The sequence below is a fragment of the Microtus pennsylvanicus genome, chromosome 17 (assembly GCF_037038515.1).
Source record: "Microtus pennsylvanicus isolate mMicPen1 chromosome 17, mMicPen1.hap1, whole genome shotgun sequence".
Taxonomy (NCBI): domain Eukaryota; kingdom Metazoa; phylum Chordata; class Mammalia; order Rodentia; family Cricetidae; genus Microtus; species Microtus pennsylvanicus.
In genome coordinates this window covers 5,338,451-5,356,043 of record NC_134595.1, presented here as the reverse complement: position 1 = coordinate 5,356,043, position 17,593 = coordinate 5,338,451, and the positions used below count along the sequence as shown (strand labels likewise).

Genomic DNA, 17,593 nt, shown 5'->3' with positions numbered 1-17,593 from the left:
CTGGCTATTGTCAAGTAGACTAGAATTGTGGGAGCGACATTCTGAGATTTCACGAGAAAATCTAGATTATGATGAGGCAAGCAGCGGATAGGAACTGATTGCGGCTGTCTCCTTGGACAGGGAAGGTTCCTTTAATCTTCCAGCCCTACGGAGAGGCTGTGTCCGCGCTGCTGCCTCGGCGGCTTCTGTCAGGCCACATGCTCCGTTGCCTAGTTCACGTATCTGAGTTTGTGGCCTAGCGTAGCGTTTTTGAAGGATCAAAGAAAACGGCGCAGCTCCGGAATCGGAGTAAGTAGGCTGTGGTGGAGAAAAGGGAATCAAATAGGCGTGCTGATCTTCCCAGTGCTGAATTAGAATATAAAAAGGTGAACGGCTTCTGGTTTCTTCCTGGCTCTGCTCTCACTGGGGACTTCAGGATGTAATTGGATCTCTGTGAGCTGCAGTTCCTCTTTTGGGGTACAATTCCTTTCCCACAGTTTCTGATTCAGATAGACTTGGCTTGCCACTTTGAAGTCTGACATGTTGACAAAGGATCAAAGCTTTCACCAGTCAGGCCAATTCAGATAACAAAACCATCCGCATTTAGACATTAACCTAACACCTATGGGCCTGGGGAGTAAGAGCCAGCGCGAGGAAAGACACTAATGATTAAACGGTTCATTTAAGCAAACAGGATGCTTGGGAAATATTTCTTCTCAGAGAGTTGGGAGTCTGGGAAACTGAGTCAGAAATCCGGTCCTACAGATCAGGAAGGGAAGAGACCTCTGTAGTGGATTGGTACCCTTGCATTGGTACACTGGCAGCTGCTGGTTCCTGTCATTCATCCAGGGGAGTCAGGGCCAGTCCGGTTCCGAGGAGACCGCTTGCTGACTAACCTCCAGGGCTGAAGATTGGGGTCTTATCTCAGATTAATTTGTAAACATATGTGGAACAGGCTATCCACCTCAGTGAGATGCAGGGGTTCAGGAAACCAATAAGGAGTGAGACTTCTGGTCACTGTTGGCACTTCGCTGGCCTGTGATCTGAAGTCACTTAGATGCATTCCTTCTCCCTCACCCTTCCCAAGAACACAGAGAGAAGCACTCCCATCTCCTAACGGACTCTACTGAACTCAGCCCCGTGTGTGGGGTGACCGGAGCTAACAGAGGTGTATTGTACAGAAAGTCTCTTATTTTTCAACGCAAAGCAAATTAAATGCCTACCTTGTCTTGATTTAAGACACAAGCTCAGTGGCAGCTTCCTTGCCTAGCACGTGAGAGGCTTGGGTTCAGCATAAATAAGTAAAATGCAAACTATATCTTTTTATTTAAAAAATCCCTTTGACGTGAAAAATAGAAGTGAGGGTATGAGGGGAGGGAGGGGCCTAAAGCCAGAGGGGTGAGAATGCAGGGCAAAGTTCAGTGATATACAGTGTACAGTGACATACAATGCTGTAATGAAATACATTATTTTGTATACCAACAGAAGAAAGAGTCAGTGAAAAATGAAGGAAGGAACCCTTTTTAGTTTCCCTCTGAGACAGGTTTCCCACCAAGAAAAATCGCTAATGACTTACAGGTGTGGAAAGCCTCACTGCAGGCAGCTTGGCTTTTAGTGGGGCTCTAATCTGTCTGCAAAGTCAGGAGAACCCTAAACAATCTACACCTCACTGTCAGGAAAACACTGCAGGCAGCCTGGGTTTTAATGGGGCTCTAATCCGTCTGCAAAGCCAGGAGAACCCTAAGCGATCTACACCTCACGGTCAGGAGAACATGCGATGTTTCCAGTGAGGACCCTCCAGTACTGCATAGCGTGTGCGAGGTCAGTCATGTCCCAGGAAGCCTGAGAACCACAGGATGTTAGGAGAATATGTGACTTATCCAATGGGGACCCTCCAGTACTGCATAGCGTGTGTGAGGTCAGTCATGCCTCAGTCATGCCCCAGGAAGCCTGAGAACCACAGGATGTTAGGAGAACATGCGATGTATCCAGTGGAAACCCTCCAGTACTGTTAGCGTGTGCAAGGTCAGTTATGCTTCGGTCATGCCCCAGGAAGCCCGAGAACCACAGGATGTAAGGCAAAGGGCACACATGTTTCCATGAAGTCTGGTTCTGAACGGTGCTTTGTTTTTGCTTTCAGAACAGCTGCTGCAACATATCCGGGCCAATTACTTCAGATATTTTGGTATCTATCCTTTTGTAATATACAACCTTGGTTTGGGTTAATGATCCCAAGAAGCCTTAAAACAATTTCATAGCTGATGGCCTCAATGAAAACAACTCATACCAAAGACATTGTTTTTATTTATGAGCTTCTGGTGGTAGCTGTGGTGCCCACAAAGAACAGAAATGGCAGGTTTAGGGCCTGAGCCGGTGAGCACGTAGCATTTAGGTAGCAGTGCGTGGGTGGCTGTGGGTTATTAGCAATGACCTCCTGGTAGGAAGGACAGCTGTCCCGCTGGAGGGAGGTGACTGCAGAGTCACCAGCCACTGCGCTTGATGTCATTTTCTCTAGGAATGGTGATGGATGTTCAGAGGAATGAGGACCAGGGAAGGGAGAAGGGAGACAAGAAAGGCTTTCACAATGAGGGGAACAACATGGCCAGATGCAAAGGGGCTGTAGTTTGTGGACACAGTTTGAAGATGTGGAAAATGTAGCCTGGAATCCAGCAGTTAGAAATTTTTTTTGTTTTGTTTTGCTTTTTAAAGTTTCTTTTTTATTTTTGTATATGGGATGTACATGTGTGTGCACCTGTGCATATATGTGTGTGTGTCAGAGGTCAGAGGTCAGTGTGGTTATGTTGGGTATTTTCTTTAGTCACACTCCATCTCATTTTTAGATATGGGTTCTCCTCACTGAGACTGGCATGTCTCCATTTGGCTATGCTGGCTGGTAGAGAATCCTGAGGGCCCTCCTTCTCCCGTCTCCCCAACGCTGGGATTAGAGCTGTAGGCTGCTGCGCTCAGTTGCACGGGCTCTGGGGTTCAAAACCAGTTGTCCATGCTCATGCATCCAACACCTTTACCAACGGTGCCATCTCCTCAACCCTTCTTGAAGGTGCCTGTCTGGAAGAATGGTAAGGCTGTAATGAACGTAGAAGAATGTTTACCATACACAGGTGATGACAGAGCTTCTCCCAGGTCCACTCCCTCACAGTACCCCTGTGCTGGAAACCCACTCTAGATGGTTAGTCTTCACTGTCAGCGTGACTCAATATAGAGACACCGAGGAAGCGAGTCTCAGGGAAGATTGGTCTGTGGGTGTGTCTACGGGGAATTGTCCTAATACTCAGCCCAGTATAGGTGACACCATCCCCTAGGCAGAGAATCCTACGTTGTGTAGGAACGGAGAAATGGAGCCAAGCACAAACAAACAAGCGAGTGGGCACGCATGCCCTAGTCTTCCTGCTTGTGACTGTGGAGAGGATGTGGCTGTTTGAAGCTCCTGCCTTCTCCACAATGGCAGATGGTAACTTGGAACTGTAAGATGAAACAAACCACTTTCTGCCCTAGGTTGTTGTCTTAGGTTTCAGTTGTTGTGAAGAGATGCTATGACCATGGCAACTCCTCTAAAGGAAAGTGTATAGTTGGAGTGGCTTATTAAAACGTCTAGTTATAGTGGTTTCAGAAGTTTATTCCATTGAAATCATGGCAGGACATGGTGGCATGCAGGCAGACATGGTGCTGGAGAAGGAGCTGAGAGTTCTACATCTCGATCCGCAGGCAACAGGAAGTGAACTGTCTACCACACTGAACATAGCTTGAGCAAAGGAAACCTCAAAACCCATTCCCATAGTGACACACTTCCTCCAACAAGGCTACACTTAATCCAACCAAGCCACACCTCCTAGTAGTGACACTTCCTTTGGGGGCCATTTTCTTTCAAGCCACCACATTTGTTTTCTGTCGTGGGATTTTATCAAGCAACAGACGTGACTATGTCACTGTTTTACAGCTGTGGGAATGGCGCACAGCAAAGTGGGGAGGTGGGGTTTAAAACCAGGGTGTTTGGCTCCGAGCAAACGCATTTAATCATAGGCCGCTCGGCACTCGTGGTAAGCGGCTGTGGTGGGAGGTTAATGTGGCCGTGATAGGTTAGGTTAACTGGAAAATGTGTACTGGGAAATCTAGTTAGGCAGTAAGATGGTTAATCTGGTTGCCAACTGGCCTACATCTAGAATCGACCAAAACCCAGGCAGCTGGACACATCTGACAGGAAATTTTCTGGACTGAATCATTTGTGGTGGGAAGATCCACCCTAAGTCTGAGCCATACCTCCTGGGGTCAGCCCACATAAAGGCCATGGAAGAAACAAGCTTTTGACTTTTGCCTGCTTGCCCTCATTCTCACTGGCAAATTAATCTACCCCATTGCCAAGACATTTCTCTCATGGTATTAGAGTCTACTTCTTTGGGATTATAGCCCAGACTGAAGACCAGCACCAGACTGGGACTGTTGAGATACACAGACTCAGGGACTGAACTACTACCGGATTCATGGCTTTCTGTTCAGGAGATAGCTGCTGCTGCGCTCTTGAACCACGGCCTGAAAGCCACTCTATTTAACACACACACACACACACACACACACACACACACACACACACACACACACACACACTCGTTCTATCAGTTCTAGAACCCTAACTAATATGGGAGGTGCTGCTAGTGATTTGAGGCATCCCACAAGCCATCCTGTCTTCCTATCACTTGATTTCAATGTCTCCATAGACCTATGCCAAGCTCAGGCTCTATCATTTTTAGCTCCTTCATTCCACTCCATTGTGTAGCTAGAAAATCTTTGTAAAGGAAAAATCTGATTACACCTCTTTAAGCCCTCCACATAAAACGCACGCTCTTGGGTTACGAAGTCCGTTATGATCTGGCTCTTTTTTAGTCCCATGTCTAGACACATGTGTCCTTACACCTCATTATCTTAATCTCCCAGCCGCATGCATGTTGAAATTGCCTGAAGCCCAAGTCCCACCTCTGATGTTAGGACCTTGTGGGCAGGAGCAGGCAGAGGAGGTCTTGCAAATCTCACCAGCAACAATATTAGTTACGACTTTTCTAGGTGATTCTGATGAATAGCCAGGGTTGAGATCTACCACTTCACAGATAAGACTGGGCAGATCATATAGACCAGTGGTTCTCAACCTTCCTAAAGCTGTGACCTTTTAGTACAGTTCTACATGTTGTGGTGACCCCCACATAATTTTTTTGTTGCTACTTCATAACTTTAATCTTGCTACTGTTACAAATTATAATGCAAATGTCTGATATGCAGGGCATCTGATATGTGACCCCTGTGAAAGGGTCATTTGACTCCCAAGGGGATCATCACCCACACTTTGAGAACTGATGATATAGACTCTCTAGAAGGGCCTGCTTCCTGCTCTCTGTCTCCCTCGTGGTCTTTCTGCCAGAGCTACTATTCCCTTGACCCATTTCACCTGGTTAACTCCTGTCTGGTCTTCAGAGCTTGCCTATCACTGTCTCTCGTGCCTAAAAAGCATCTCCTAGTGGGCTCTCAGTATGTCTTTGTCCAATGATTGGATAAATTGGAGTTAGATGACTGAACAATGGTAATCCTTCATCCAAAGGATGCTTACATTCAAATCTCCACAATGACGGTGCCTAACAAAGTAAAGAGGACTTCGGACCTGGTTCAAATCAAGAATCTAGGGGGATTGTGTCTTTGGTTGTCGCATGGGCCCAAAGTAATCACCAGGGTCTTTACCTCAATGGCTGTTTTAAGAGAACGCACCTGGGTGTTGTATTTGCTTTTTCTGTATTCTGATACAGTCCCACAGGCCAGGGAGGTTCTGGAAAATTCTACCATGTACCTATGGAAGAATAAGAGTAGAAGATAAACAATTTCTTGGCATATTTTGTTCACAAATGACCTGAAGAAATTTCAGGGGGGCCTGGGACACTTTTTTTTTTCAGAACCATTGACTTGAAAATAGATTTGAATCTTGGTACATATATATATCATAAGTTAAGATTGTTTATCACCACCAACTTGGTATGGGCAACAATTAGAGTCAGACAGTACCATAGCTAGAAGAGTGTGCAATGTCAGGGGCTCTCAGTCTCTGCCAACAGGATAGAAGATGCTCTATCAGTATATTAGATATTATCAAAGGCATCTTTAGAGTCATGAAGGCTCACATTCTCCTCCTCCTCCTCCTGAACTCCTTTGATGAATTAAGAAATAAATTGATACATTACATAATAGAATTCTATAATAAATACTATAATGAACAGTATTAGTAATAGAACTCTACCGTGAAAGTAATATATACTCACATAACTGAACACTGCAGCTAAAAAAGTGAATTAACCAATTCCCAACAGTTCAGGATCCCAGGAACTTGAGACCAACCCATTTCATAAAATAATAATATTATTATTAATAATAATAATATCATGTGAACCTGAAAATATCTTGAGGGCAATGGTGAACAAACTGTGATAGAGGTTCAAGTTCATTGCTTCACTTACATAAGGTTTGGAAGTATGGGAAACAAAATTATATATCATGGCATGTCCCTGTCTTGGACATTTACAGTCATGGCACGGGTGAGAACTATCACATTCAGAACAATGGCGAGTTTTGGTCTTGTCCTCCATTTGAATGATGAGGATACATAGTGAACCAGGGAGAGGGCTTAGAGGATTTGCTCATATCTACAGTGTTTTATATATTCTTAAAAATGTGAATTTAAAAATTGTCTGCTTGTATCTAGGTGGTGGTGGTGTGCACCTTTCCACTCAGCACTCAGGAGGCACAGGTAAGTGGATTTCTGAGTTCAAGACAGCCGGGTCTTACAGAGTGAATTCCTAGACAGTCAGGGCTACTCAGAGAAACCATGTCTCGAAAAACCAAACCAAAACAAATCGTCTGCTAGAGCTTTTGTTTTCCATTGAAAGCGAACATGCAGGAAAATAGGCTATGATAGCAACAGCTCAAAACTCCCTGCCAAAAGACCCCAGGCTCTTATGCTCTTGTTGGCTATGGACAGGTTCAGTTATATAATCAAAATACTCATTTGTAAGCCATTAGTTGGTGCTTACCTTGGACATTCCCATGAAACAGAAGAATGTCTTGCCTAAAGGCTGATACCAGCCATGTTTGCCGGTTCCAAGGAACCTTATTAACTTTAACTTTCATCCTCCCTTTAGCTTCCTTGCCAGCCAAGGAGTAGGAAAAGGGGTGGTAGTGGTTTGAGTGTGTACCCCAAACTTCAAGTGCTGGAACTTAATCTCCAGTGCAGCAGGGTTAAGAGATGGGACCTTTAATAGGTGTTAGGGCCTGAGGGCTCTCGCTTTAGAAGTACATTCACACTGTTATCAGTGCTGTGGAGTGGGCTACTTATAGCCCTAACTTTCTTGACTTCTCCAAGTGATAATCTGACATGTTACTACCTAGCAAGAAAGACTTGCAACAGATGTAGACCCCCAAAATTAGACTTCCCAGCTTCCAGGGCTATTTGTTGAATAACTTTTATTCCTTACAAGTTACCTAGTCTTGAGAATTCTGTTAGAGCAACCCAATGTAGACCGGGCAAGGGACTGCCTCATTCCTGAGCCTATCAAAGTCAGCTTGACCCACATCCTCAGGGAGGATGACAGATTTGGGCTTTTATTTTTGGGAGTTGATGGTCTGAGATTTAGGGGTGTTGTGAGTTGTCAAACCTACCAGCCCGGGTTTCTGAGAGGGACTGTCTTCTGAGCATCTCTGAGCTGTTGAGTCAACCTCCATTGATTGGTGACAAAGTCCCTGTACTTTCTTGTGTACTGCTGTTTTTGATCTCAATTTCTCTCTTCTTCCACTTAGGAAAAAACCACTGTCTTGTGAAGCTACCTGGAGCCCCTACTTGGCCGAATCAGCTTCTGGTGATGCTGCCATTTTCTTCTAGGTGGGGCTTACAGGTGCAACTTGGGTAAAAACGAGGATCTGAAGCCGTGCCTATATCCGTTTGTCCTAGAGGGATTGCACCAGTGGTCCTTGTATTCACTTCTCCTCCTTTCTTCTGCTCTTCTCAGTACCTGAAACAAGCACTCATTAGGGACCAAAATGAAAAAGAAAAACATTTCAAGCATTCCTTAAGATATATGTCGGTCTATATAACAGGCATTGAAGCACACATCTGGCTGATTAAAAATACCTGTTAAATTATTTTCTATGTTTTCTCAATAGTGATAAAGCATAGAAGAAACTCTGCTTATTTTCACCCAAGTGTGTTTTTATTTTAGGACATTGTTCTTCAGAACAAAATAGGCTGTATATTATAGGAGCCTAGTCACCAATTTTAGTGTTTTCACTAATGATGTACACATTCCCTTAGGTACCTACTCTGTTCACACTTTGTCTGTTTTGAGGGTCTCATAGTTTAGCCCAACTTGGCCTTGAAGTTATCCCACCGCCTCAATCTCCCCTGTAGCTGAGATTACGGGCATGCACCGCCATGCCTGGCCAATCACAGCTATTTTTAACTCCTGGTAGCATTATGTGGTGTAGTCATTAACTGGGGAAAGAAGGTGTGTTATGAGATCTAATTTATGGAGAACACTACGAGCTCAGAACATAACTACGTAAATGAGTGCAGCGGTAACTGCAGCTGTTTGTAATGGATGGAGCAGAGGCTGGAGAAATGCTGGTCCCTCTTCCCTAAAACCAGGCCTCCATGTTGTGGTAAGATGCTCGACCTATTTAACAAGAGAGTCTGGGGCTCTACAGTGGCACCCACCATCTCTTACACAGTCACATAGTTGGTAACTGGATCTCAGAATGGCAGGATGACCTAGGAGGTTTCGTTTAGAGAAACAGAATGAACTCAAGCCTCTTTTTTTTTTTTTTTTACCATGTTAATAGCTCTTGGAGCAGGGAGAGTGAGGGGAGGGCTTGAACAGGTCTTTAGGATGAAGAGAACTGACGTGGTCATTTACCAATACTATAGGATTTGTTTGTAGGGGGGTTACTATTTTTTTTTAAAAGCCAATTTGGTGCCAGACACTTTGGGGTGCTTAGGCTCTGACAGTTTCTCCTCTGAGGTTGCTCAGTCTGTATGACAGAAGATGTTAAATTGGGAAAAAGTACAAGGGAAGAATGCTCAGCCGGGAAGCTTGGGGAAGAGCCAAACCCACACTGGCCTGATGCTCAAGATGGAGTGGGTAGGACTCCTCCCCAAAATTAGTCAACATTTTAAACAATGTAACAAAAAGGACACTGAATTAGCCAATTTGGGAGGGCATTGTGTGCCATGATAAGGCGGCTCCCCCAGCTGGGCTCTCCCCCGTGGGCCACACAGGAAGTTAGAAAGGATTGGTGGAATGAGGAAACTGAGTGTCCTCTGACACACTTCCCTTTGTTACTGGTTGTAGATTTCTCCCTGTGAGCTAAAGACAGTAGCTGGGGAAACGGGAAAGAACTCCAGTTTTGACAGCAGAGAGGAAAGGGTAGTGTGGGTGGGGGCGGGGCAGCTGGCTGGCACAGTCATTTGTATTTAAAAGATGTATGCAGTTTACCTGTCTGTGAGCCTGAGACTCCTGAGAACATAAATTTCCCACACTCTGCAGCGATTCATCCATCCCGAACTTCATCTCCTAGTTATTTATGAGTTTCTAGATCTTGAATAAATACCAGGCAAGGTTTTTTTTTAAAGTTTGAGTTTTCATTTAATATGCTTATTTTAGAGTGCACCCCCTCCCCCCTCCCCCGCCTGCCGTAACCAAGTTAAAAATTAAAGCCTTGCACTCAAAGGTGACGATCTGTGGTAAAAAGGCAGTTGCTCCGGTAACTCCGGGTCACCCACCAACTCAGTTCTTAATTACGAGACAATTAAACCGAGAGAGTGGTGTTTCTTCCTTGGATGTGTGAACGTGAGTGTGGATGGAACAGATGGCAGTTTGACACATCAACTTTGCGAGGCAGTTCAGTCAAGTTAAACTCTCTGAGAAGTGCTAAAAATATTGAGCTTGACTTCCATACTTCTGTGCCGAGTGTAAGATTAACTCTGCAGCTGTACTAACCAGGACACCCTGAGTGTCTGAAAGAACAAGTTGATGTCTTTAGCATTTTTGGAACTGCCAGTCCAATTATACTCCTTAGAAGGGACATAAAGGCATCCTCCTGCCACAACTATGCCTTAAGAGTGAAAAAGCCTTTGACTTGGCCAGGCATGGTGTCACATGTCCATAATCTTCGTACTTGGGAAGTTGTGGCTGTGGAGTGGGTGTTGGGTGGTGAGTTTGACGCTGGTTTGGGCTCTATCTTTTGGTGCCTTAAACTTCCTTTTCCAACTCTAAGAACAAAGTACAGACTATCCCAAGCTTGACCCTGTCTGGAAGAGTCTAGAAGTCACAGTAAATTTTAGTTTCAGAGCCAGAATAGCTAATTAAAACTAACTAGAAAAATTCTAGTGGAAGATTATTCAAAAGCTTCCTATTAGCTGATCCTTAAGGAGAGAATAACGAAGAGAGAGAAAAAACACGATCAGTGATTTCACCCAAAGGAGGCGTTAAAAAATAAAACAGCAGGTGGGGTCTTACAGGGGAAAATGTTATAGCAAATCTGTTGAACTTCCTAATATTTTCCTCAAATAATCAACCTATAAGCATTACGTAATGTTCTGTCAGGAACGCTTTATCCCCTTTAGTGCCTTCTTTCCTCTCCACCCCTCATTCCTACCTGCAGCAGCTTACATAGACTTAGAGGAGGTGCTTCTCAAAGTCAGTGATGGGAGAGAAAGGGCAAGCCTGGGTTCAACTCTTGGAGGAGGGATGTGACTTCTTGGGTGTTAACAGGGAAAGTGGGTGATTTCCTTACGTGATGAGAACCTGGAATAGGATACCCAGAGTAGCTACTCGACCTGAGGAAGCTGGTGAGGAAGGGGCTCCTTCCTCCTTCTCCAAAGCTTGTTTGGCTGGACATCCAGGCTTTGTGCTGTGCCCCAGCAAGAAAAAATGGAAGGTTGAGTGGAAGCCTTTGAAGTGCATCATTAGGCTATTTATCTGAGGTCATTCTGAACGTTTTTCTCAATGCAACCACTCTCAGTTATTAACTTCTTCTTAGAGTCACCTTGGCCAAGTCTCAGAGGTTCTGGTAAGTTGCACTTTCATTTGATTCCAGGAATATTTTTAAAAAGCTTTCTTCCTAATTTTTTGTTTTGTTTTTTGAGTTTTGAGGTAGAGTTTCTCTGTAGCTTTAAAGCCTATCCTGGAACTAGCTAGCTCTTGTTAACCAGGCTGACCTTAAACTCACAGAGATTCACCTGCCTCTGCCTCCTGAGTGCTGGGATTAAAGGCGTGCGCCACCACCACCTGCCTTCTTCCTGATTTCTTGATTGAGCCATTGCTATTCAAGAATGTATCATTCCATCTCCAAATATATGAGTAATTTCTGTGGTTTCTCTATCTATTGATTTCTAGTTTTAAACCACTGTGATCTGATAAGATAGAAGAAATGAGTTTGATTCTTTTGTGTTTGTTAATACTTGCTATGTGACATAGAATGTGGTCATAGAATGTGACAGAGAATGTTCTATAGACTGCTGAAAGAGTATACACTTAATTTCTCCTTGATGCATGGACTGTTGATATACATGTGTGTGTTTTTAGATATATCTACTAATTATGTTCAGTGTATGATATAGTATATAACTCTGAAGTTTATCTCACGACTTCTAGTTTGGATGGCCTATCTAAAGATAAGAGTATTAAAGACTTGTCAGCCTTTTTATATGTTTTATTACATTGGGTGTTCCAACGTTTGGTGCACATGTTTTTACGATTGCTCAGTCTTTTTGATGGGCTGATCCCTTTGTTAGTTTGCAGCACATTTGTTATGTTGTCTGACTGATTCTGAGAGCTACGTTAGCAGGTATGCTACGTCATCTTCAGCCTCCATTCGCTTGCTAGATTGTTCTTCATCCTTTGACTCTTAGTTTGCGAATGTCTTCACTAACAACATGTGACTCTCCGAGACAGTAGATAGATAGAGTTTTTAAATACAGTTAGCTTTTTTCGGTGAGTTGAGACAATTGGCATTTAAACTGTTATGACAGATGCGTACAGATTCCCGTAATCTCCGCCGTCAGTTGCTTCTCTGTTTGCTCTTTATCTTCTCTCCTATCCATGGCAGAGGCTTGACGCTTTACTATGTTGGCCCATTGTTCATCTGTTCCTCTCACGAAGCTTATTTTTTCTGTCTCATGAATGAGACAATCTTATTTCACCACGTTGTAGAGTATAAGCATCTTCTATAGTGCTCAAGAGAGGTCTGATGTCCTTTTCATGTTTGCCTTTGTGAGTGATTGGCAGTTTTTCCTTTTATGATTTTTAATATTATTTCTTTGCTTTGTGTTTTTGATATCATTTTAAAAAAATCATGTGCATGTCTCTGGAGACACTGGATCCCTTGAGCCGCAGGTGTGCAGCTGTGTGCCACCTGATGGGAATCGAACTAAGGTCTCCCCAAGAGCAGAAAGTACCACCTCTCCAGCTTTATGTTTGAAATCTTGACCTGGACATGTTGTCGAGAGGTTTGCCACTAATTGTGCCAGCTTGAGTTGCTAATGCTGCTTGCATTTGGATATCTATTTCTTACTTGATTTGGGACATTTTCACTATAATTTCATTGGATAGATTTCTGTCCTTAGTTTTTAATCCTCGCTCTTTCCTCCATCATGTGGATTCTTAGGTTGGTCTCTTGATGGTATTCCAGAGTTATTGATCTTGTAGTCATGCTTGTCTGTTTTTCTTTCTTTTTTTTAAATTTATTTATTTATTAAAGATTTCTGTCTCTTCCCCGCCACCGCCTCCCATTTCCCTCCCCCTCCCCCAATTACGCCCCCCCCCAGCCTGAAAAGCAATCAGGGTTCCCTGTCCTGTGGGAAGTCCAAGGAACCCCCACCTCCATCCAGGTCTAGTAAGGTGAGCATCCAAACTGCCTAGGCTCCCACAAAGCCAGTGCATGCAGTAGGATCAGAAACCCATTGCCATTGTTCTTGAGTTGTCAGTAGTTCTCATTGTCCTTGTCTGTTTTTCTTTATTGACATTTGAATGTAGTATTTCCTCGACCTTGTCTGCAAGTCCCAACTTTCTTTCTTCTTCCTGGTTGAGTCCACTGATGAGGCTTTCCACTTAAAAACATTACTTTGAGTCATTGCAAATATTTCCATTTTTGTTTCTCAAAAATCACACCTTCCTACTGAACCTTTCTCTCACATGGTCACCTTTTTATCTATATATTGTTGACTTTCTCACTTAGTTTGCCGCTCCCGCCCCATGATGTTGCTGACCTTTGTTTCTATGTCTATATCAGCTTCATCTTGTTTGTATCCTTTTTGAAGTCAGTGGTCATTTTTATTAATAAACTTTTGAAATCTTTGCCTGGCATTTTGCCTGTTTTAGTGTCTCTGAATTTGGTCATTTGGAAGAGTTAGGATATTACACGGGAGTCATTCTGTCTTCTTTTTGTATTCCTGGTGCTTCTGTAATACAGTCTGTGCAAATGTTGGCTTGATGATCACTTCTAGTTTTATTTGGGAATTTGTTATTGCTCAGCCCACTTTGGGGGCTCAATCCCCGGTTATACACAGTGCTGAGAAAACAAACCAAATAATTGTAATCACATCAACCTATAGAAACACACTCCAAAATGGTTAAAGCACCAATAACTACAAGTCATAAAATAGACACAGCAACGCAGAGCATGCTGTGAAGTTACCAATTAGTTAGAGTAAACATGGAAACATTCCATGGACAAGATAAGAAAGGGGACATGGGAAGAAGAACTAAAGGACCAATGAGGGCCAGTAAGGGCCTTTGATGACAGCGAGGTTTAGTAAGTGGAAAAAAAAGGAGAAGGGATGGAGAATGCTGTGGAAGAAAATAGGGCAAGGAATTTGAGGGGGGGAAAGAATTTTCTAATAATGGGAAAGTTTGTAAGCAAAATTAGATAAATGTAAGGAGGGGATTAAAAATCAGATATGAGTTTTTAAAGAATCAGGCATAACTAAGGGAGCAGACAGGTAGACAGACAGACAAACAAACCTTTACTAGATGGAGGGAAAGTACTCAAAACATAGTAGAAAGAAAATGACAAAGCTCAGGGAGAAGGAAGGAAGAGGGAGAGTAATAGGGGAAGGAAGAGGAGGAGGAAAGAAAAAAGGAAGAGAGAATGAAGAAAAAAGAGAAAGAAAAAGATTGCTTAGTAACGAAAAAATTATTAAGGGAATGAAAAATAAAGACAATTTAAAAAGTACCATAAAGTAAAAACACTGATAAAATTATAATAGGAAAAACATTGGAGATTGTCAGTTAAATGCACTTGGGAGCAGGTCATCCAACTCCTGGCTCTTATCTTTCCTATGGCTCATGCTGATGCTGATCCCATAGTAGGCAAGTGTCTTAGTTAGGGTTTTTTATTGCTGTGAAGAGACATTATGACCATGTCAACTCTTTTTTTTTTTAATTGATAAAATTTCGGCCTCCTCCCCGCCTCTCATTTCCCTCCCCCCTCCTCTCCCCTTCCCTCTCCAGTCCAAAGAGCAGTCAGGGTTCCCTGCCCTGTGGGAAGTCCAAGGTCCTCCCCCCTCCATCCAGGTTTAGGAAGGTGAGCATACAAACAGGCCAGGCTCCCACAGAGCCAGTACATGCAGTAGGATCAAAACCCAGTGCCATTGTCCTTGGCTTCTCATCAGCCCTCATTGTCCACCATGTTCAGAGAGTCTGGTTTTATTCCATGTTTTTTCAGTCCCAGTCCAGCTGGCCTTGGTGAGCTCCCACTAGATCAGCCCCACTGTCTCAGTGGGTGGGTGCACCCCTCGCGGTCCTGACTTCCTTGATCATGTTCTCCCTCCTTCTGCTCCTCATTTGGACCTTAGGAGTTCGGTGCTCCAGTGTGGGTCTCTGTTTCTATCTCCATTCATTGCCAGATGAAGGTTCTAAGGTGATATGCAAGATATTCATCAGTATGGCTATAGGATAGGGTCATTTCAGGTTCCCTATCCTCAGCTACCCAAGGAACTAGCTGGGGACATCTCCCTGTACACCTGGGAGCCCCTCTAAAGTCAAGTCTCTTGCCCAACCCTAAGATGGCTCCCTTAAGATATATACTTCCCTGCTCCCATATCCACCCTTCTTTTATCCCATCCATCCCATTCCCCCCATGCCAACTCTTAAAAAGAAAATATTTAGTTAGGGTGGCTCACTTGCAGTTTCAGAATTCAGTTCATTATCACCATGGTGGGGATCACAGCAGCCTACAGGCAGATGTGGCGCTGGAACAGTAGCTGAGAGTCCCACATCTCATAGGCAACAGGAAAACTCAGTGTCTCAGTCAGCATAGAAAACCTCAAAGCCCACCCCCACGGTGACATACTACCTCCAACAAGGCCATACCCACTCCAACAAAACCATGCCTCTTAATAGTGCCACTCCCTATGAAGTTTTGGGGGCCAATGCCACAAAATACCACAGTGATTGTCTGAAGTCTTTACTTTGGCAGGCTCCTTCCTTGGACACCGTGGCCCTCTGCAGACCATACTCAGCTTTACAGTCTGGGGACTGGAAAGCTCCTCTTGGCTTCACACTCTCCAGCCCATGCAGCTGCTCTTCAAGCTGGAGGCTTCTCCTGATTGTGTCAGGAGCGTGGGAAGCAGCTGCAGCGAGGAGAGCTGTGCAGGTCCTTTCAAGACCCCCTAAGAATTCACCTTGAGCTCTTCTTCTGGGAGTGGCAGACAGGTGGCTCTAGAGGCTGATCCAGCTGCTGGGTTTAGGCACAGCAGTGTCAGACTCCAAGGCTCTTCTTGGCTGATGATGTCACTCCTGGACACCAATGATGGGGTTACCACCTCTGCACCTCTTTGTCTGGGAATGACAGTTCTTCCATTCTCACCTTCTTGGGTTTTCCCTCATCCAGGAGTTATGGCTGGTCAGATCCAGGCTCCTGTCCTGAGGTTGTTCACTGATCTTCAATTCCAGGGTAACTTGGTTTAAACAATAAATTCTCTCTTAATATGGTTACCTGGTCACTGTCCTTTGAATCACAGGGTGGCAGAATGGGCTTCTCTCCACTGCTGTGTCCTACCATCATCTACAGTAGGGTTTGAGACTCGTGAGGGCAATGGGCTTGTCCGAAGGGCAGGCCTGCCTGTCTCTTTCCTGGCTTACCTTTTTGGAAGAGTTTCTGCTTCCTTTCTGTGCTTGTTAGTGTGCTAGAGGGTGCAAGTATACGTGTGTGCGTGCGCGTATGTGTGTGTGTGCGCGTGCGCGTATATGTGTGTGTGTGCGCGCGCGCGCACCAGACATAGGTTAGTGTCATCAGAGAAAAGGGAACCTTAGTTCCTACTGCCGTGTAGGCAACTCTGTAAAGCATTTTCTTGATTAATGTTTGTTGTGGGAGGGCCCAAGCACTGTGGATGGTACCACCCGTCGGCAGGTGATCCTGAATTAAATAAGAAAGCAGGCTGAGCAAGCCGCCACTAGAAGCAAGCCAGTAGGCAGTGTCCTCCACAGTTTTTGCTTCATTTCCTGCCTCCAGGTTCCTGCCTCCTGACTTCCCTCAGTGGTGGACTATAAGGTATAAGCCGTAATAAACACGTTCCTCCCCCAACACTCTTTGGCTCATGATGTTTATCGCGGTAACAGAAAGGAAACAGACTCACCCTCCCTCCGCCAGGCTGCGTGGCTGCGGCTGTGTTTGCCTTCTCCTCACCCATCTTTTCTCTGCACCTTTCATGTGTCTTTGGGTCCTTTGTGATTTTCCATAGCTCTTCTCTTTGGAGTAGCTTCTCGTCTTTTGCTTCTCTCCTTCACCATCACACACAGAGGCAGTTTCTAGGTCTACCCTGAACTCAGTTACATAAACTTCCTGCTTTCTGTTTTCTACTATTAAGATCCGTCGCAGCCGTAGCTGTTGTGTAAGCCCTGTCTAGGAGAGGCCCACAAGTATGCCCGAGATCAGATTCGCCACGTTCAGCTTCCAGTTCTGTCTGTCATTTAGCAACTATGTAACCAAGGATACACGTTCCAACCCTGCGCCTGACTACTAGGGTTGGTGACAATGCTAAATACCAGAGATGATGTGAAGATTGAGTGAATGTTTGAAAAGTGGTCAAAAAGAGCTTGGTGCATAGGAAGCACTGTTGAAGGGACCTACGGTGACGCAATACTTTCCCGTTGCTCCCAGCTGAGAAGTGCAGGCAGGCTGTCTATCTGCACGCTCTCTTGAGTGCATCCCTTCTCATCTTCTCTCCCGCTGCCGCTCTTCTTTAAACATGTCTTTTGCCTGTGTCTGCTTTGAGATCTTTCTCTGGTTCAAAGAAGAACTCCAAGGGACCACGGGAACAGCTCAGGCGCTGTTGGTAGCTATGAGAGAGTCCTATAGCTGAATACTGTAAACCCTTGTGAGGGGCTCCTTAGCTGGGTGCCAGTCAGAGTCAAGCAACAGGCCGCCAGGGCTGACGTTAATTTCAGCTGTCACCGTGTCGCCGTTTGGATTTTATTAGGCTTTTATTATGAGCTCCCCCTCCTGTCTTGGTATCTGAACTGTGTGAGCCAGGACCACATGCTTACCTGGTGTTCTGCGCAGGCGTCTGTCAAGT

At 44.6% G+C, this 17,593-nt stretch overlaps 1 long non-coding RNA gene across 1 annotated transcript; it reads right to left on the bottom strand.

The window, feature by feature from the left end:
• Positions 1-2,298: 2,298 nt before the first annotated feature.
• On the bottom strand, positions 2,299-16,864 carry LOC142836879 (uncharacterized). Its single transcript, XR_012908171.1, has 4 exons — positions 16,655-16,864; positions 7,684-8,033; positions 5,746-5,824; positions 2,299-3,045 (listed from the first exon to the last, which is right to left on the bottom strand). It is a non-coding gene; the product is annotated as an uncharacterized LOC142836879 (long non-coding RNA).
• Positions 16,865-17,593: the final 729 nt, after the last annotated feature.